The 21,437-nt window shown below is 49.9% G+C and overlaps 1 non-coding gene across 1 annotated transcript; it reads right to left on the bottom strand.

The window, feature by feature from the left end:
• Positions 1-7,058: 7,058 nt before the first annotated feature.
• On the bottom strand, positions 7,059-7,164 carry LOC112443064 (U6 spliceosomal RNA). The gene has a single exon (XR_003031339.1). It is a non-coding gene; the product is annotated as a U6 spliceosomal RNA (small nuclear RNA).
• Between the last annotated feature and the right edge of the window lie 14,273 nt (positions 7,165-21,437).

Consider the following 21,437-nt stretch of genomic DNA (forward strand, 5'->3'; position numbering starts at 1 on the left):
GTCATTTCTCTGCTCCGTACAAGGGGGTTACACATGCCTCATTTCCAGAGTGGCTCATGGTCATTGATCAAGAGCAGTTGTTTTTTTTTAATGTCTCAATTTTTAAAATTTATTTGTTTATTTATTTTTGGCTGTGCTGCTGCCACAGAAACTCATTCTGGGTAACAATAGTTGAAAAAGGACACAGGGGAAGGGTCTTGAGTGGCTCAAGGATTAAACATAGGACCGGGGAACCAGGTGCCTGAGGAAGATAGATGCCAAGGAGGACCATGTGCAGGAATGACAGTCCAGGTCAGCCGCTGGGCCCGGTAGTGAGGACCGCAGTACTCCACCGGAGTAGTTCTTAGCTGGCCCACTCCTCAAGACCCAGAGCCCAAGGGAAACATGCAAATGATCAAGCTGAGGTCCTGTGTCCCCACTCTGCCTGAGTAGGGAGAGGTGGCATCTGGGCTCTGCCATCTAAGACTAACACAAAATTCTTCCCTAATGAAAAGGGGCTCAGGACTTCTAGAGTGGTCCAGTGGATAAAAATCTGCCTGCCAATGCAGGGGACACAAGTTCAATTCCTAGTTCAGGAAGCTTCCACATGCTGCAGAGCAACCAAGGCCCTTTGCCACAACTATCGAGCCTGCGCTATAGAGTCCGTGCTCGGCAGTAAGTGAAGCTACAGCAGCGCAACTGGAGAAAGCCCGAGCCCAGCGATGAAGAGCCAGCACAACAAAAATAAAATTAATTCATTAATTTTTTAAAAGGTGGGGGCTCGGATGCTGACTGGAAAAAAGCAACGTTTAACATTTGAAGAGGCAAGCGTAGTAAGAACCTTGTGGGAGTTCACATATTCTGATGCTTTGCTGCTGCTGCTAAGTTGCCTCAGTCGTGTCCAACTCTGTGCGACCCCATGGACTGCAGCCTACCAGGCTCCTCCATCCATGGGATTTTCCAGGCAGGAGTACTGATGCTTTGGGTGCCAGCTAATCACAAGTCTGTACTATACAGTCCATGGAATTCTCCAGGCCAGAATACTGGAGTGGGTAGCCTTTCCCTTCTCCAGGGGATCTTCCCAACTCAGGGATCAAACCCAGGTCTCCCACATTGCAGGTGGATTCTTTACCATCTGAGCCATAAGGGAAGCCCAAGAATACTGGAGTGGGTAGCCTGTCCTTTCTCCAGCACATCTTCCTAACCCAGGAATCGAATCGGGGTCTCCTGCATTGCAGGTGGATTTTTTACTAGCTGAGCTATCAGGGAAGCCCCAAGTCTGTACTGCTGCTGCTGCTAAGTCGCTTCAGTCATGTCTGACTCTGTGTGACCCTGTAGACGGCAGCCCATGAGGCTCCTCTGTCCCTGGGATTCTCCAGGCAAGAATACCAGAATGGGTTGCCATTTCCTTCTCCAAAGTCTATACTGCTGCTGCTGCTGCTGCTGCTGCTAAGTCGCTTCAGTCGTGTCCGACCCTGTGCAACCCCATAGACGGCAGCCCACCAGACTCCCCGTCCCTGGGATTCTCCAGGCAAGAACACTGGAGTGGGTTGTCATTTCCTTCTCTAAAGTCTATACTAAAGGCATCCAAATTCAGTATTAGAAATGACTCTTCTGGACAAACTACGTCAGATTGGGCTTCCCAGTTGACACTAGTGTTAAAGAACCCATGTGCCAATGCAGGAGATGTAGGTTCCATGCCTGAGTCAGGAAGATCCCCCGGAGGAGAGCATGGCTGCCCACTCCAGAAATCTTGCCCGAAGAATCCTCATGGGCCCAGGAGCTTGCGGGCTTCAGTCCATAGTGTCGCGCAGAGTTGGACATGACTGAAGTGACTTTGCACACATGCATGTATGTCAGATTCAGCTGTGAGTTACCAGTGTGGAAGGAAATCTAAGACTTTATCCTTTGGGTGATGGGAAGCCACAGAAGGATTTAAGCTGGGGTGGAGGATACACAGAACCAGAGAGAGATGAGAGAGGTGGCGAATCAGACAGTACGGTGGGGTTTGGATGGAGGAGCCGGACTTGAGACATCCTTAAGAGAAGAAGGCAGCAGGATTTAAAGCTACAGGGACGTGGTGTGAGAGGGAGAAGTAAGAATCAAGAGCTCACCAAATTCCTGCCAGAGGAAACCAAACATCTCCAAACACCTCTGCCCAAGTGCTTCATTTTTGTTAGCAAGGGAAGGATATTGTAAAGGCCAAATTGCACAACCAAAGAGGAAATCCAAAGGCAGACAAAGAGAATAATAGAAAGGACTCTGTGTTTGACAGGGTGATTCATTATTATTCTTTAAGGTAAGAAGGAAAAAAATAATTGGTCCTGGATGAAGAAACTGGGCATGGCTGAGCCTGGGGCTTCGGGAGGTAAGTCTGCTCCAGAATTCCTCGGGGGCATGTGGCTGAGGGGTGAGAAGGAAGGAGGGGAGGAATGGGGCCACCAAAGCTTAAAGAGACATTTTGTCCCGGCCTGGAGCTGGGGAAATTGAGAGGACTGGGTTTTACTGCTTGAAAGGGAGGAAGATGTTGGCAGGACTCAGCATTGTCCCTGCAGATGAGACTTCTTGCCAACTTACTTGGTTTTAAATACATCTTCAGGCTAGCCTGAAGGGAACCCAACCTGAGTCCCATCTTTTGCAGACGAGGAAATGCAGACCGCAGAAGTTGGAGCAGCTGAAAAAGGTCACGCTGTTAGGAAGTGATGGAGCGCAAGCTAAACGGGCCTTAAGGTTCCTGACTGCCACTGGAGCCCTGGGGCCCGGAGCCGCTGGTCCTGGGGTGGCGATTTACAGCCACAGAATCTCCCACTGATCTAGCCGCTAGCACAGTGTTTGCTAATAATAGGAGGGAAATCATTTTCCCTGGTGACTCAGACAGTGAAGAATGTGCTGCAACTCGGGAGACCCAGGTTCGATCCCTGAGTCAAGAAGATCCCCTGGAGAAGGGAATGGCAACTCACTCCAGTGTTCTGGCCTGCAGAATCCCATGGACAGAGGAGTCAGGTGGGCTACAGTCCATGAGGTCGCAAAGAGCTGGATACGACTGTGCGACTAACACACACACACACTCACACACACACACATTAATTTTTCGTCTGGTATCAGTTGATCTATCAAGTCACCAGGATGAACTGAATATTTCCTATGCGGATTCTGAGCAGAGGAGAAGAAAATCAATGAAGCTTTAACAAGTCAAAGAGTCTTCCCTGAGAGTAGAAAGGGGTAGGGTGGAGGGGGGAATGGATATACCCAGAGGGGAGAAGAGAGTTATCCAGGAGGGCAGGACATAGGATGCATCTTAGCAGGTCCTCCCACTGATTTTTTAATGCTCCTGTAAGAGTGGTGAGATTTGAGTGGTTAAATTTGAAGCCAAACTTAACTATGGTCTGTAAGGATTCCTAGGCTCTGTATGGAGGTAAGACAACCAAAGATGTGGAATTCGGAGACCAAAATAATGAAATTTCTGGCGTAGTCCAGTGGTTTAGGTCAAAGATCAGCAAACTTCTGTGTTTAGCTCTACAGGCCAAGAGGCAAAACCCAGGAGACAATGAAGGTGCAACTTTTTATGAATGAAAAATGCAGTAAAAATAAAATAATAGAGTCCCAAGTTTTGAAACCCAGTTCTATTAATGAGAAGACGGGAGTCTGCTGGGGGAACAATATTTCATTTAACTGGGGCTCAAAGTGGCTGTCATGTGCCTCAAAGGCAATCGCAAGTGTTCATCTGTTAATGCTGATCTGTAGTGGATTTTATATGCGGCATATTTTTGGTTGTATATTTTACAAGTATTTCTTCCCAATTTGTTCCTTACATATATTTTTGTTGTTGTTTGTTGTTTTACTTTTCGGCCCCACAGCCTGCAGGATCTAGTTCCCCGACCAGGGATCGAACCTATGCCCCTGCATTGGGAGTATGGAGTCTTACTGTACCACCAGGGAAGTCCCCATACGCTTCGTATTTGACTGTCTTTTACGCAGAGACGTGACACTTATGCTATCCCTTTGATTGGCAGTGTACCAAACAGCAGTGCTAAGCTCCCAGCAACTGCTCAGCTCTAACAAGTCCAAAAGCCCCCGGAGATGGGAGGTAAACCAATGAGCGGGTCTTATTCCAATAAAACTTTATTTATGGACACTTAAAATTTAATGTCATATAATTTTCACATGTCACAATCTTCTTCTTTTGATTTTTTTTTTTAAACTGTTTAGGAATACAGAAGTCTTTCCTAGCTCTGGGTTGAGGAAGTGGCAGGGTGGTAGGGATACAAAGCAAGTGGTGAGTGACACCGGTTCGTGAGTCATGCTTAGCCTGACAAATTCAGCTGTTCGTGAGCAGAATGGCCAAAGGACATCTATGATGTTATCCCTAATAACTGACTGGCTGGGAGGAAGTATCTGATAGTATAGATGGAACTAGAAATAAAGACTTACTGAAGCTCCTGGAGCCTTGGGAAGATATCTGCCTCAGATCTAAAATGAAGGTTCTCCAGATCGTCCCAGCCTTTGTGGGTTTGGTGAGACCTGCCAGTGAGACCTGCCAGGCCCAAGACTGATTCTGGAAGCCTGATCATCAATACCATGTGTCTGTGTGGTCACTCCAGGCCCCCAAAGTCTTAATACTTAACACAGGGGTTTCCATAGGATGGGGCCAAGTTGCCTAAAAAGGATAACCTCCCAAACAGCTGAGACCCAGGCAAGAGGGTCGGTTGGGACATGGAGAGCACATGAAGTGCCTGGGCATGGAGACAGCCCTTATCTCTAGCTTCTCGGGGGAGTGTGGCACCTGTTTATGGGTAAACCCAGGGCCTAGCTCAGCTGGAGGCAAGGTAATGGGGCAAAGCAGAGCTGGAGAACACCCAGGCCAGGCTGCTCGAGGTTTAACCCTTTCTAGGAAAGCAGAGGCCAAATAAATTAGGTTGGTGCAAAAGTAATTGCGGTTTTATTTTATTGAACTTTATTGTTTGATACTGGAGTAGAAGTACTGTTTTAGCTCAGTCAACCAGGCTTCTCTGCCCATGGGATTCTCCAGGCAAGAATACTGGAGTGGGTTGCCATTCCCTTCTCCAGGGGATCTTCCTGACCCAGGGATTGAACCCAGGTCTCCTGCATTGCAGGAAGATTCTTTACAATATGAGCCATTATGTGCTGTTTATTTTATATTTATTTTAGAATAGGGAAATGATGTTAAACAAAAAGCAAATCTGAGCAATTTTCTTATTCAAGTTCAAAATGGGTTGTAAAAGAGTGGGGACAACTCGCAGCACCAACAATGCCTTGGCCCAGGAACTGCTAACTGCAGTGATGGTTTAAGCAGTTTTGCAAAGGAGGTGAGACCCTTGAAGATGAGAAGTATGGAGACCAGCCATCAGAAGTTGACACCAACCAACTAAGAACAATTAAAGTTGCTGAAGAACTCAACGCCAACTGCTCTATGGTTGTTTGGCATTTGAAACAAATTGGAAAGGTGAAAAAGCCCAAGAAGTGGGTGCCTCATGAGCTGACTGCAAATCGAAAAATCATCTTTTTGAAGTGTCATCGTCTCTTATTCTATGCAACAACGAACCATTTCTCGATCGGATTATGACATGCAATGAAAAGTGAGTTTCATACAACTGGCAATGACCAGCTCAGTAGCTGGACCAAGAAGAAACTCCAAAGCTCTTTCCAAAGCCAAACTTGCAACAAAAAAGTCACTGTCTGGTGGCCCACTGCTGATCCGGTCCACCACAGCTTTCTGAATCCTGGCAAAACCATTATATGTGAGAAGTGTGCTCCGCAAATCAGTGAGATGCACCAGAAGCTACAACACCTGCAGCCAGCACTGGGCAACAGAAAGGCCCGATTCTTCTCCACGACAACGCCCAGCAGCATGTCGTGACCAGCGCTTCAAAAGTTAAGTTTTACATCACCTGCCATTACTCACCTGACATCTCACCAACTGACTACCACTTCTTCAAGCATCTCGACAACATTTTGCAGGGAAAGACTTCCGTAGCCAGCAGGAGGCAGAAAACGCTTTCCAAGAGTTTATTGAATCCCCAGGCGTGGGTTTTTACACTGTAGGAATAAACAAACTTATTTCTCATTGGCAAAAATATGTTGATTGTAATGGTTCCTATTTTGATTAATAAAGATGTGTTTGAGCCTAGCTATAATGATTTAAAATTCACGGTCCAAAATTGCAATTACGTTTGCACCAACCTAATGTAAGCACTGGAGAAGGCGATGGCACCCCACTCCAGTACTCTTGCCTGGAAAATCCCACGGACAGAGGAGCCTGGTGGGCTGCAGTCCATGGGGTCGCTAAGAGTCAGGCACGACTGAGCGACTTCACTTTTACTTTCACTTTCATGCATTGGAGAAGGAAATGGCAACCCACTCCAATGTTCTTGCCTGGAGAATCCCAGGGATGGGGGAGCCTGGTGGGCTGCCGTCTATGGGGTCGCACAGAGTCGGACACGATTGAAGCGACTTAGCAGCAGTAGCAGCAGCAATGTAAGCACACCCCCAGTTAAAGGACCAGCCCTAATCAACCCCCATATTTTCAGCTGATTCCTACAGAAGATGGCAGAGCCCTGCTCCAAACCAAGACAACTCAGCTCTGCCATGGCCCTGTCAACGTCAGGTGGGTTTTGCAGATTTTAATAAAATGGTGAGAAAAGCGCTGAGTCACTTACTCCTGCCGTCATTTACACTGCACCTACTGTATGCTGCGCACTGTTGGGTTGGACTGTGTGAGCAAGACCCACATCCTCCAGCTGTACTCCAGCTCAAGGTTCTTCACTGACCCCTCCAGGCCAAGGCAGAGAGTCCAAGATTGTCCCCATTTTACAAAAGAAGCCACTGACACACACACCCAAGGTGACCCAGGATACAAGAGTCGAAAAGTGTGAAAGCCGCTCAGATGTGTCCGACTCTTGGTGGCCCCATGGACTACACAGTCCATGGAATTCTCCAGGCAAGAATACTGGAGAGGGTAGTCTTTCCCTTCTCCAGGGGATCTTCCCAACCCAGGGATCGAACCCAGGTCTCCCACATTGCAGGAAGATTCTTTACCAGCTGAGCCACAAGGGAAGCCCCCAAATGAGGAACACGTCACGAATTTGAGTGTCATCCTTGTGCAGGTGCCATGCTAACCTTCTCTGTATCATCCAATTTTAGTATATGTGGTGCCAAAGAGAGTACACAGGGTTGAAGGCGGATGATAACGCAGATCTCCTTGGTCAGAGAATGAAGTTTCCACCTTGTTAAAACACAAGACAGGTTTTCCAAACCCTCCACTATTCACTTTGTCTGACATGCTTAGTGATTGCAGCCCTGCCCAGACTCAGCGTGGAGTACCTGGGATGGAAAGACAGGGAGCTCATTCCCTCCGCTCAAAGAGTCTGTGGTCTAGGGGACCACAGAGGCTGTGGGCTCCCCAGCCAGTCCGGGCACAGTGATGGAGTACGTGAAGTGCCCTTCAGTGCAGAAGCTCAGACCTAGGACAGTCTGGAGACAGAGCTTCCATGCATGATGTCAAGCCGCTGTGCTCTGTGAGTCTTGGTCTCCTCATCTGTTAAATGGGCACATCAACAGTACCCGCTTCCGTGGACTGCTGTGAGGGCTGAATAAGGTGACACGGTGCCCGGCACAGTCAGCACTCCATAAACGGTGGCTACTTACAGGCCCAGGAAAGAAAACTGCTAAGGACAAGGTAGAAGTGTCTAGAATTCAGTAGGACAATGGATTTTGTGTGTCTGCCTCAATGTTTTGTTTTTAAACATTTCTATACAGTGTCTGTACTGGGCACAAAACAACACCTTGAAACAACATCTTGAAACAGGTATTGTTATTTTTTTCCCATTTTGCAGATGAGCAAACTGAGAGCCAGTGATAGAAAGTTCTTCAAGATCACACAGCAAGAAAGGATAGAAGGCTGTGTCCCCAGATGATCCTCCCCACACTGAACTGCCCCTTCATTACGTGGAGGAGGGAGTTTGGCTGTCATTTTGCCGTGGACAGAACAAGAAAACCAAGGTTTCAATGGTGGCATGAAGGGCTCAAATGGGATGAGGAGGTGCCCGCAGGAGGGTTGTTAGACGCAGAATGAGTGGCTCCAACAAAAGCAGAACTCCAGGAAGATTCTCAGAAGTCAGGATGGGATGCAGGCTGACATCCCCACATCAGGCCTGTGTTCTCCAAAAGATTCTCTATGGTCCCACTGACAGGAGGCAGGAGGGGAATGAAAAAGATGACCAGCTGTGGGATGCTTCACTTCTCCCAAGTTCCCGAAACGTTTTCCACTTTCAGGATGACCCCCTCCAGTCACTGACAATGAATCTACTGTTGCTTCCCACACCTCCACCCGCCTCCCCTCAGCCGAAGGAGAGGAATCTCGATGGATTTCTGGACCCTTTGGTGCTGGATGACTGTCATAGACTGATCTGGTATCTGCTGACAAAGAGGAAGATCTGGGTGATCTAAGTCAACGTTGGCTGATCACCTATGTGCCTCCCCCCCTTCCTTCCTCGACCATGCAGGCATCGTAAACTGATCGTGGCGCCCCTTCCTCTAAGGTCTGAGAAGGCCAGATATTCACATCCTGGTGCTGCCTCAACAAACTGCCACCACTGGGTGGCTGAAGATGGTAGGAATTTATTCTCTCACAGTTCCAGGGGCTGGAAACCACGCATAAGGCATCAGCAGGCCCTCACGCCCTCTGAGGGTTCTCAGCTCAGTTCAGTTCAGTTGCTCAGTCGTGTCCAACTCTTTGCAACCACATGGATGGCAGCACGCCAGCCTTCCCTGTCCATCACAACTCCCAGAGCTTACTCAAACCCATGTCCACTGAGTTGGTGATGCCATCCAACCATCTCATCCTCTGTCATCCCCTTCTCCCGCCTTCAATCTTCCCCAGCACCAGGGTCTTTTCCAGTGAGTCCGTTCTTCGCATCAGGTGGCCAAAGTATTGGAGCTTCAGCTTCAGCAACAGTTCTTCCAATGAATATTCAGGACTAATCTGTAGGATGGACTGGCTGGATCTCCTCGCAGTCCAAGGGACTCTCAAGAGTCTTCTCCAGCACCACAGTTCAAAAGCGTGAATTCTTCAACGTTTTGCTTTCTTTATAGGCCTCTAAGAGAGAACCTTTCTCTGCCCCTTCCAGTTTCCAGTCTGTCATGGCTTTCCTTGGCTTGTGGTCGCATCACTCTCAGCTCTGCCTTCTGTGTGTCGTGTTTCTGCTCTTCTCCTTCCTCTAAGGACACTTACCAGTGATTTTAGGACCCACTGGAAAATCTAGGATAAGCTCATTGCAAGACCCTTAACTTAATTACATCAGCAAATGCAGTTTTCCAGATTTTCTCATCCTTATTTTCTAATAAAATGCCACTCGTAGGCTCCAGGGGTTCAGATGTGAACCTTCTGGGGAGAGGTCACTATTCAACCCAGTACACCCACAGACCATTTCCCAGTGTAGTGTTCAAACGAACTGACCCACCCTGGGCAATGTTGGCCCATGCGATGAAATCTTTTTACAATCTCTAGTCTAAATCAAACCTAGTGATTTGATCTAACTATAAATGTTTGTGGGGTGCCATTTATGTAAGAGCCTCAATACTCTGAGCTGCGCAAGGGGGCGGTGGTGCAAACTAAGAGAGATCTATATCAAAAAACATGTGGCTGGCACAGGATGGACTGTTTAGTAAATGTTCATTGGCCCTCCCAGGCCCCTTGCTGTGTCCCATAAGATACAGTCTCTACCCTGAGGGAAAGGGCCTGGTAAGAGTTAAACCTCAGGAGACCCTAAAGGGAAGCGCCGCCCACCCCCAAGATGTTTCCTCCCACTCTAATCACGTTTTACAGCTGTCTTCCCCAAACCTTGCTTTGATTTAACAAATGTGTTTTAGCTGTTACTCTGGCTCAGTCCTGTGCTGAGTTCACAGATAAGATGGCTGATAAACCCTATGGATGGAGCCCACTGAAGGAGACAGGCTGGAACAGGTATTCGGCGGAAATAAAGCTGTGACTACAGATCGCATTCAGGGCTGCGCAGCGGGAGGTGTACTGAAAAAGTTTCGAGGCTCTACTTCAGATGGGAGGTCGGGGAAGTCCCTCTAAGGAAGAAAGATAAAGATGACAAGGTTTAGCCAAGACAGGAGCTGAGGAAAGATAGACTGAGAACCTAGTGGGGCTGAGACTGCACCTACGCTGGTCACCTCTGTACCGCAGGAGCCCACTAAGGAGACACAAAATCACAGTTAATGGAAAGGTGATTGTCTGACCCATTTTAGAGATGGGAAGAGTAAGGCAACGCCTAAGCCTGTACTGAGGGCCCAGGTTTCTGTGGATGATGACAGCCTGGCACATGCTGACTGCCAGCTTGCAGAGGTAGCCCCTGCTGGCCTACCTGTGTCCCCAGGGACCCTCTTCCCAGGCCCTCCAATTGGCTCAGGCTCCCTGAAGGAGATACGTGCCAAAGCAGGGTGAGGGGACGAGCGGGAGGAGGACAAGGAGGCTTCATTTCAACCTGGCACAAAGTGAGCGCTTTATGGCAAGAACCAGATGAGCAGGTGGCCTGGGATGCTGAAAAACTCCAAGAAACATGCCAATTCCCAGCAAGAGCGCCAAAGGCCGACTCTGTTGGGAAATGTCTCCCTGCTGCACGCAGGCCCTGACAGACAGACCCTTTCCCCTGGGGCATCTTTTCCCGGTCAGCCCTCACTCTGCCCTCTACCTCGTTGACTCTTGCACACCATTCAGACTCAGCTCCCCGCACTGGGTTAGGCACCCCCTCCAGGCTCTCTTAATACCCTGTGCTCGCCTCTTCTACACTGCCTGCAAGATGTACTGTCTTGCTATTTTCTTGGTAAACTAGCCCTGGCCAGATGATGACCTTGTTAAGATCACAGATCATAGCCCTCTATTGTGTGAACCCAGACTGAATCTGGCTTTCATAAATACCCAACAAAATCATGACAAATAGGCACATGAAGGGAAAAAAAAAAAAAAAGAATCAACAATCTATCAATCAAAATTAATGTGTAAACGGGCTGCATGTAAGTATCAGACCAACAATTTGGCCCCAGGCATGCCTCATCTTGAACCCCAAAGTCTGTAGGTACCTCTGTCCTTTAGGGGCATGTGGGCTGCTGGAGTGCCCAGTAAGTCTAGGGTGGGAGAGGAGGGTATAAGGGGATGGGGGAGGGTTGGGTGCTGGGTGGAAAGCCACTTATTCTTCCACTATTGAGCACTTCCTGTGCCTCTGGCACTGTTGATGCAGTGAACTCCAATGTAAGACCCGACCTCTGCTCTCAAGGAGTTCACAGTCAGATTGGGCAGATACACTGACGGGTGCTGGGAGGTGTGCAGGGGATTTTGATTCAGGAGAAGACAAGCCCAGATCAAGTTCCACTTTGGGTAGAAATTGGACCCCAGCTCAGGGGTGTGACCTACCCTAGATCCCCCAGAGGCCTCTGGGTGCCCGTCATAGGACAGGTGTTGTCTCCCTGCCAGAGACCGCAGCACCAAGTCCTGCCTGAGTCTCCAGCCTCTAAGCTGGCACAGCAGACTGCAGACTGCCAGGTGCGGCAAGTCCTTAAATCTCTCTCTATGTATTGATATGCATCTTAAGATAAATATATATTGTATATGTACATGTATCTCATATAGACAGAGATAGAGATATATATATCTAATTAGTTTTATCTCTCTGGAGAACCCTGATGGATTTTGGTATCCATCTCTACAGTGCTCCAGAGATCTTTCTAGAACATAAGGTGGGTGGCGTCCCACTTCTGCTTAAACCTATCCCATGCTCTGGATTAAAGTACAGATCCTCCCAGGTGACTTCTAAGGGTGTGTGTGTGTGTGTGTGTGTGTGTGCGTGTGTGCGTGTGTGCATGAGTGTGTGTGCAGTTAGTCGCTCAGTCCTGTCTGACTCTCTGTGACTCCATAGACCGCCAGGCTCCTCTGTCTGTGGGATTTCCCCAGGCAAGAATACTGCAACGGGATGCCATTTCCTACTTCGGGGGGTCTGCCCAACCCTGGTATTGAACCCACATCTCTTGCATCTCCTGCATCACAGGTGGATTCTTCACCATTGTGCTGGCCTGGGAAGCACCCCTCCAAGGGTGGAATCCTGCTTGGCTTTTAGCTTCCGTTTCCACAGTTTCCAGGAATTTCCTCTCCCCTCTTCTCCTGGTATTCTGAGCAGTAGGGAGACACTGAGCACAAGAACCCAGGGAAAGACTCTCAGAAGCTGACCTTTCTCTCTACATCCCTGCCATCCCTCTAAGTACCACTGAGCAGGTCTTCTAGGACATTCTAGGCCACAACTGCAATGAGAGTCTGGGCCTGGGCCCTCTGGATTCAGTCCGAGGGCCCGAGTGTCCAGAGATCAGGAAAAGGCAGAGGGAGGCCTGTTTTTGCCAATCCCTCCCTGTGGACAGAGTTGGAGCTGGGTTTGGCAGAGCTCGTTGGCGTGGCTTTCTTGGCTCTGGCAGGTGGAAGGCCCCTGAGCAATTGTGGTTCTTTCTGGGTGTCTTGGCCAACCCGGAACCCCAGCCCAGCCATGGTGCTAGCCATCCCCTAGTACCGGATGGGCACCCACAGTCACATGGTGACTGTGAAAAAGTAAAACCCGGTGATATCACACAAGGCTTAGGCTGTGCATGAGTGCTAAGTCACTCCAGTCGTGTCCAACTCTTTGCAACCCTGTGGGTTCCTCTGTCCATGGGCTGTGCCAGGCAAGAATACTGGAGTGGGTTGCCATGCCCTTCTCCAGAGGATCTTCCCTACCCAGGAATCCAACCGAGGCTAATGTCTTTCCCACTGGAAACCCCCATCCCACTGAAGCCCAGCCTCCCACCTTGGTTTAGAGATTGCTGGCTTCCCCAAAATGTGAATGGGTCTCAGATCTCATCCTGGTGGTGGGGGAGGTGGGCAGCAAGCTGCTAGAGCACACAGAGTTGGCTGTAAAAGCCCCTTCACCATGGGACATGCCTCCCAAAAGAAGCCTTTGGAATCCCCTGCCCGTGAGGACTCCTCCTGGGATGGTAGCAAGAGGTTCATGTGAGATGGGAGTCCATTCAAAATCAGCCGTTCCTGAGCACCTGCTGTGTCCAGGCACCATGGACCTCAAAATCAAACACAGCACTTTCCGCAAGTAGACTTGTGAGAGAGACCTCAGTGCTTCAGGGGCCCTGTACACACGAGGAGGCTTGCAGGAGGCCACCCACTGAGGTTTTCAGAGACCCCGCTGCCTCCGGGAACTCATCATGCAGCACATCCATGATGTCTCCAATTCCCCTTACATGCTGCCCGGACGGTCTCTCTCCAGCGTTGTTTTCTGGATTAAGTCAAATCCCTTCTGTGCCTTCTTCCCAGGTGGCTCAGGTGGTAAGGAGTCTGCCTGCAATGTGGGAGATCCGGGTTCGATCCCTGGGTCAGGAAGATCCCCTGGAGAAGGAAACAGCAACTTACTCCAATATTCTTGCCTGGAGAAGCCCATGGACAGAGGAGCCTGGTGGACTACTGTCCATTGGGTCACAAAGAGTCGGACACGACCGAGTGGCTAACACTTTTCTTTTCAGTGTCTACTGAGGCTGGCCTCTGGATCCCCCTCCTGTCCCCTCACTTACACCTCCTTCCCAGCTCCTCACTTTCCCCTGGGCTTCAACCAAGCAGGGCTCTGCGGAGACCCTTGAACAAGCAGTCTTGCTTCACATCACACAGCCTCTGGGCTCACAGTGTCCTGTCTGGAATGCCCTTCCCCTGCTTTGCCCACCTGGCAGTTGAGAAGTCTTCCCTGACCTCTCAACCACAACACCAATGCCCCACATGGTATGTCTCTGTCTATAAAAGCAACTCCCAATTCCCCACCATGTTGGGCTGATTGGTGAGGACTGATCAGGACCCTGTGGGGCCTTCCTGGGACAGACACCTCCCCTGCATCCTCTGCTCTAGCTCCTTTCTTAAGTACATAGACAATAGTATCTGATGAGTACTTCCTGAGTTGTTTTATAGATACTAAAACCACCACCAAATGGAAGCTGCTCACTACCTGATCATGAGCCCCCAGACCTACTGTCTACTAAGGACTGACAAGGTCAACCACCCGATCACTTCAACGTAAGCTAATCAGAGAACTGTGCACAAGCTGATCACATACCCTGTGACCCACCTCCATTACCTGGCCTTAAAAATACTTTGCTGAAACCCTTCTAGAAGTTCAGGGTATTTTGAGCAAAGCCACGTAGTCTCCTTTTCTTGGCCCTGAAATAAGCCTTTCTCTGCTCCAAACTCTGATGTTTCGTTTGTGTGGCTGCACAGTGCATCGGGCACACAAACTTGAATTTGGTAACAGCTTGGCATGTTTTGGCCAGTGACCACACAGCCCTATCACCCACATCTTACTAGTTACCTTAATCTTCTTTTTTAAAGAAATTTTTATTTTTTGGCCATGCCACATGACTTGCAGGATCTTAGTTCCCCTGACCAGGGATTGAACTCATGTCCCCTGCACTGAAAGGACAGAGTCTTAGCCACTGGACCACCAGGATGTCCCACCTTGGTCTTCTTAAATACCAGCTCTTTGCCATCTCAGGGACTTCACACTTTCTGTTTTCTCTGCCTGTAATGTTTTTTCCCAAGAAACCACAAACTTTAATATTTTGCGTTTCAGCTGCCTACAAAAGATTCTCCTTTGCCACCCTATTGAAAATAGAATCTATTCCTCTTTCTTCTTTATCTTTGCACCCTGCTTGGTTTTCTCATAATACAAACAAAATTGCAATAATTTCGCAGACTTCTTTATTTGTTTATCACATTGTCATCTTCCTATCTGCTGGACTTTTGACTTCATGCAGAAAGAAGGACTTGCTGATGGCGCTCACCATTGTAGACTCTGTCTTCGAAGAATCGTGATTAATAAATGTTCATTGAAGGACTAGTGGTTATATGAGTATACGTGTATGAGGGAATTCACTCAATGTGCATTTTACCATGGTAAATTCAAGTAAATAAAAAATGTACACAAAATGTACTTATAAATGCATTAACATTACTAAGAGATAGTGCATGAATTTGCCTGTGTACCTTACTTGCATTTGCGTCACCCATGTTTAACACAGAGCCTGGCTTAATACTTCATCCATCTCTCTGACATAAAGTGGCCAAACTCAGATCCCGTTACATTAATGTGGTTTCCTTTATACTTCCTCTCGGAAAGTCATCAAATAGATGATTTAGGACACTGAACATAGAAAACCATTTATAGAAATCACTCACTAAATGTGAACTGATGACTTGAAATTCAACAGGATAAACTGCTAAGAGGACAAGAAAAAGGTGTATAGGGTATTTGTCTTAGCCACCTGTTTAAGAGAAACAGGTCTCTTAAAGAGCTGCCAAGAGTGTATGATGAAGGCCTTGGGACTGGGTCACCTGCAGATGAATCTGGGCTCTACCGCTTGCCAGCTCTGTGACCTTACGCAGAGCGCCTAACCGCTCTGAACCTTAGTTCTGAGAAATGAAATCTTTCCTGCCGTATCATTAAACAAAGGATGTCACAGTCATCAACAACTGCTCCGGCGCTGTTGGTGAGCTGGTGAGCCCTGAGGGGACGCAGAGAGGGAGGAATACCTGCCGTCCAACAGTCTTCAGTTGTAGCCACTCCCTTCAATGAGCCGTGAGGAAACTCGGGATGTCAAAACACAAGGTAACGGCCCCAGAGAGCTTAGGTGCACATCAAAGAAATTAATTCAGTGAGCCCAGACTGTTGTACCTTCTCATACAGAGAAAAGTGCTAAATTCCTTAACTTTAAATACCTGGTTTGCCTTTAATTAGCAATACTCTTTGGATGTTCAGACTACCTGCCCTTTGTTGCAAAGCTTCTATATAACCTGTCTCCCTGCCTCATGGACATGAGTCTGAGCAAGCTCCGGGAGATGGTGAAGGACAGGGAAGCCTGGTGTGCTGCAGTCCATGGGGTCGCAGAGAATCAGACGCGACCGAGTAACTGAACAACAAGTGTTTTATCTGCTTGGAGCAGCTCTCTCAGGGTTACCTGAGATGCTGCCTCCCAGGTTTGAAGTCCTAAAAATTCCCACCAAATCAAACCTAACTCTCAACTTTGAGGTGGTGCGTGTTTTCCAGCCAACAGTTTTCTCGTGAAATGGGGCGTGTGATTCCTACCGGCAGAGCCCTGGTAAAGATTCAGTTAGATAACGACTGGGAAGCACTCAGCTCAGTGCCTGGCAGGCAGCAGGCCCTTGCTAAAGAATGGCTTTATTAGCAGTACTAAGCACCAGCCCAGGCCCGGCCCTGGTCCTCTGGGCCCACAGTCAGTCCACTGTGAGCACCGCATAGTAGGGCGTGCATGTGGGGCGCAGCCAGGGAGCAGGGCAGGAGGCGGGGTACCCACCCCAGGGTCTCCACCTCAGACTTCTCTTCCCCCCAGCCCAGCCAAGCTACTTCCTTCACTCCTGATCCCAACTCTGGGCCCCAGGGATGCTGGGAATAAAGGGCCACAGTCAACAATCTTTTCAGCTGTGTCACTGTTTCTTGCACCTTCAAGTCCCTGGACTTCAGAAGCCAGGGGAGGAGACCAGCCTCAGAACCAGAGCCTGCCCACCTGGCAGCCTCATCTCTCTCGAGTGCCCTCCCTGCATCCCTGTCTGAGCATCTGTCTTCCTGGAATGCCAGCCCAGCCAAGGCCATTCCCACCAGTGAGCTCTCACCCTGCCCCTGCCAGCTGATGCTCCCTGAGCATTCCACCTATGGCCCTTGGCTCTGAAATGGGGTTTTATCATTTCCCTTATTTTACAGGTGAACCAGCTGAGCCCCAGGTGACCCAGGAGTTCCAACTCCCACAGGCCTTAGCTGGCCTTAGCTGGCCTCCTCCCCACATCTCCAGAGAGCCCAGGGCACCAGGCTCCATGCTCGCGACCTCAGTCGGGGGTCAGTTTTGTTCTCTCCAGCTTACAGGTGAGGAAGCCCAACTTCAGTCACTCGCCTGAGATCATGTGGCATCAGATGGCAGAGATGCCCCACAATCCTAGCCCCTGGCAATGCAACCACCTCACTATACTGATTCCTGGGGAAATAGTCTTGACAATCATCCTGAATTGGGAACATGCTCTTTTAGGGTAAAACATCAAAGGATGAGGACCTCAGCAGAAGCCCTGAGGAAAGGGGACTTCCCTGGCTAACCCAGACAAGTAGACTTTCCTCCCTGTCAACCCTTCCATCGTCATTCAGAGGGTATAATTAGATGGCTGGCACCCAGGAGACGTGATGGTCAGGGAGTTCTCAGTCTCCTGCAGAACTTCTCCCGTCTCGCCCAGCCAGTGGACACTCAAAGCCAAGGCCTCCTGTCCCCGGGTCTCAGCCCCAATGACCCCAGACAATTTGGTCACTTTGCCGTTCAAACTCAGATCCTTAGAGCACCAGCTCAGGTGACAGCTGCCTGCTAAGCTGCTTCAGTCACATCCAACTCCTTGAGACCCCGTGGACTGAAGCCCACCAGGCTGCTCTGTCCATGGACTTCTCCAGGCAAGAATTACTGGAGCGGGTTGCTATTTCCTCCTCCACGAAATCTTCCTGACCCAGGGATCAAACCCATGTCCCCTGCGCTGGCAGGCGGGTTCTTTACCACTAGTGTCATCTGGGAACGCCCCAGGTAACAGCTGCCTTAATTCAAATCCCAGCAACGCCACTTGCCAGCTATGAGCCCTTGGGCAGGGACGGGATCTCTATGCCTCAACATCTTCACCTGTAAAATGGGAATAATAATAGTCCGGCTGTGACAATAAATGAGAAAGCAAACTTCTCAAAAAATGTTAGTTTGGAGGTGGAGGTGTGTACTGTTTCTCCTGAAATGAAGCCAGACATTCACAAGGACTCTTATTTTCTTCAGGAGGCAAGTGCTGCAGCTGGACGGCTGGAAGCGGGATATGGAAACGTGCCCAGGGCCAAGTGAGGACAGCCAATTTCGTCCAAGTGCCCTGGCTCAGGAGGGAAGGGCTGCCTTGCGATGGCCTCTGTGCCAGTCTAGCAAGTGGGGCCCCTTGGGGCCCAACACTTGTTTTCATTATCAGACCCACATTCCCGGGATTCCTGGGTGAACCAAGCACTTATTACAACAGACTCAAACACCGAAGGAAAATACTCATTTGAGGCCCAGACACGGATTTTTCATTTTCATAATTGGCCGTTGGGTCTGCACGTCCTGAGGATGCAGGTGGAAGGGAGCTGCGGACAAAGCGTCTCTGTGGGCGCTCAGCTGCCCATGGCGGAGGGCGGGGCCGGCTCCGCCCACGAAGCCCTCTGGAGGCCCATCCCCCGGCCCCGGGGCCTGGCTTGCCAGCCCCTGGGCCAGAGGAATGGGCATCTACTCTGCTTTGCGGAAGTGGCCAGGAGGCTTAAGAAATCCCCTTCAGACCCTCACAAACTAGTCGTCTAAGTCAGGATCTCAACTAGGGGGTGGTTTTAGCTCCTAGAGGACAGTTGGAAATGTCTGCAGACCTTTGTGGTTGTCACGACTGAAGGTGGAGGAGGAGGAGGAATGGATGCTACTGATCAAGGAGGCTGCCCAACATCCCACAAGACACAGGACACCCCCAACAAGAATGACCACCCGGATCACAAGTGTCAGTAGCTCTTGTCTTCTTTTCCCTGTTTAGGGTTCATGGAGGCGTAAGAAGGGGAGGACGCGCAGTCACCCAGGTGCCTCCTTTAGGAGGGAGAGACTTGTACAGTGGGGAATAAAGGTCAGTATGCACAGCCCCATACCCAATGGGTACAAGGCCACCTCACTTGCTCAGTCATGTCCGACTCTTTGCGACCCTATGGACTGTATGTAGCCCACCAGTCTCCTCTGTCCATGGGATTCTCCAGGCAAGAATACTGGAGTGGGTTGCCATTTCCTCCTCCAGCGGATCTTTCCCAACCAGGGATCAAATGAGTCTCTTATGTCTCCTGCATTGGCAGGTGGATTCTTTATCACTGCACCAGCTGGTACAGGGTGGAAAGACACAAAAGAGGATTCCAAATCCAGCAGACCTGGATCCACACAAAGCCTCCATTCCAGGAGGCTTTTCACATTTCCAGGTGTGAGGCTCTGGGCAAGTTTTTCAAGGATCTGAGCGTGATCTGTGACACGAGACCGCCACTGACACCGGCAGGCTAGGTGTGAATATGAGAGGTGACGGCACTGGCGGAGGACCTAGTGTCTACCTGGAGCACGGGAGTTCTCCACCCATGCCCCGTCCTCCCTCCTGACTCCACAGCTCCTTTCCATAGGCTTCTGGTCTGCCCCTTTCCTTCCCCCATGCCCCCTGCCTCCCTCTCTCTGCCTCTCCAAACCCTCCCAGCACCCGGGTCACCCTCCCTCCAGAGCATTTATGCAGCGCCCCATCTCTGGCCATCCCCCTAACCCAGCAGAGACGCTGCCTTGGCCACACCCTGGTTTCTATGGGTCATTCCTGGATCTAGGGATACGGTGGCATATTTGGGACCATGGGGTGCGTGGGAGAGATGTGCGTTTGGTGATGTGCACACGTACTGAGCATTTGTGTGTGTGTGTGTTGGTGTGTGAGTGAGTGTTTCTGTGTCTTGTGTGGGTGCATATATCCTGGGACTACTTCTTTCTTCTTTCATTTTCTCCCAGTCTCTGCAGGATACTCTGCAATATGCTGGACTCACTGTCTGCAGAGTGTCCTTAGCAGAAAGCTGCATAGGTGATGCCCCCCAATTTCAGAGCAGGCTCTTTATTTCCTCTCCCTGAGGAGGATGCCTAGACCCAGGTTATATGCCATCCTGCCTTTCCCCACACCTTCCCATCCTCCTTTTTGGAGCCAACCTGTGCCCTACACACCTGGATGGAGAGATGCTTATACGAAACCCTGCTGAAAGCACATATTCCAGTGGGAGCTCTTAGGGTTGCTCATCAGCCAGGATGGACCAGGCCAGCAGTACCTGCCTTGAAAAGGTTGAAGTCCTCCTTAATGGCTGGTGAGCAACCTCTGCCCTGGATCCCAAAGGCCCCCTGATTCCCAGGATCCAGCCAGCAAAAAGCTAACCCAGGCCCTGCAAGGAGCCTCCCTGGGACTCTGCTGCTGGGCTGGGCCTGGCCTTTCTCCAGCAGCTCTGATCAGCTGGTACCTCTGCCATGCCAGCTGTTAAATATTTGCAAACATTCCCGGGAGACAGGGGCCTTATCATACCGCAAATCACTGAGAGCAGCGATGCAGATGTTGAGCAGCTCTGAAATCACTGAAGACAGAACCACTGACTGCCTGCAGGATTTCAAAGATATCTTCAAGGAAAAAAAAATTAAAAAGATTATTTTGTAGGATCTTGAAGGATGAATGGGAGTCTACAGGAAATTGAAGAGAGGGAAAGCTTTACCAGGTCACGGAAGAAGAAGTACAAAGGCACGGAGGTGTATGACTGAATGTCTGGCTGAAGCAACCACTTGCCCAGAGTGTAGAAGGTGGGGATGATTGGATAGGCGATCAGGAGACTAAATCAGAACCAGCCTTGAATGCCGAGCTAAGGGGCTTCAGCTACTCTTGGTGGTCTCCAGATTCTGTAGACCAAGCCCAGGACCAGCTACATTATTGGTGGGTCCAGTGCAAACTGAAAATGGGGGGCTGCTTGTTCAAAATACATTAAGAACTTCAGCACAGTTACAACTCAACACTAAATTAAGAGCAGGGTCCTTCTAAGGCCTGGGCCCCATGTGACTGCCCATGCAGGTGGTACCTCCCAGGGCCACCGCTCTGAGCTGTTGTCCTGCCTGGGCTGTAGGAGATGGCAGCCTGAGCCCACAAGGCCTGAGAGAGGAAGCAGGAAACACTTCTGCAGAATTCTTCTGGCCTCAGGGGAGATTACCTCTTTCCTCAGCAGAGATCGGGTTACCATTCCAGACGCACTGGTCTCAGAGCCTTAATTCATCAGAGAGGTGTGTGCAGCACTTTGCTCTCTGTGTACTACTCCCTCACCCGGCTGACCCTGCTGCTGTATAAACACACGAGGCAGGTGCCCCTGAGGGCCTGAAAGCCTGCTTCTGGTAAGCGCTGGCTCCAACCAATGCCCAGCGGCTTGGGGCTTGGGGATGTGCCCGGAGCCCGCCCAGGCCCCATCTCAACAGGGCCCAGCTGGAGGGTTCAGAGGGCCATCCGTGGCCACCTCACTAGGAACCAAGGAGCTCAGTGACTCACCTTCCCAGAGATGAGACAAGCCGCCAGATGGGAGAAGGAATGAACAGGGGTCTAACTATACCTCTGATGCAAATAGAGGTCGAAATCAAAAGCTCCTCTTCTTGAGGTTAATAGATTCATTTGGTTAGAAGTTGAGAAGCATTTCACCACAACCTCTGTCTCCAGCAACCTGCCCTCAGAATTTGCATATGTTTTGAATGAAAATTGTCAGGACCATGCAAACTAGACAGCTATATGCATCTTATCAGATGGC

This window comes from Bos taurus, chromosome 20 (genome assembly GCF_002263795.3).
Source record: "Bos taurus isolate L1 Dominette 01449 registration number 42190680 breed Hereford chromosome 20, ARS-UCD2.0, whole genome shotgun sequence".
Lineage (NCBI taxonomy): Eukaryota > Metazoa > Chordata > Mammalia > Artiodactyla > Bovidae > Bos > Bos taurus.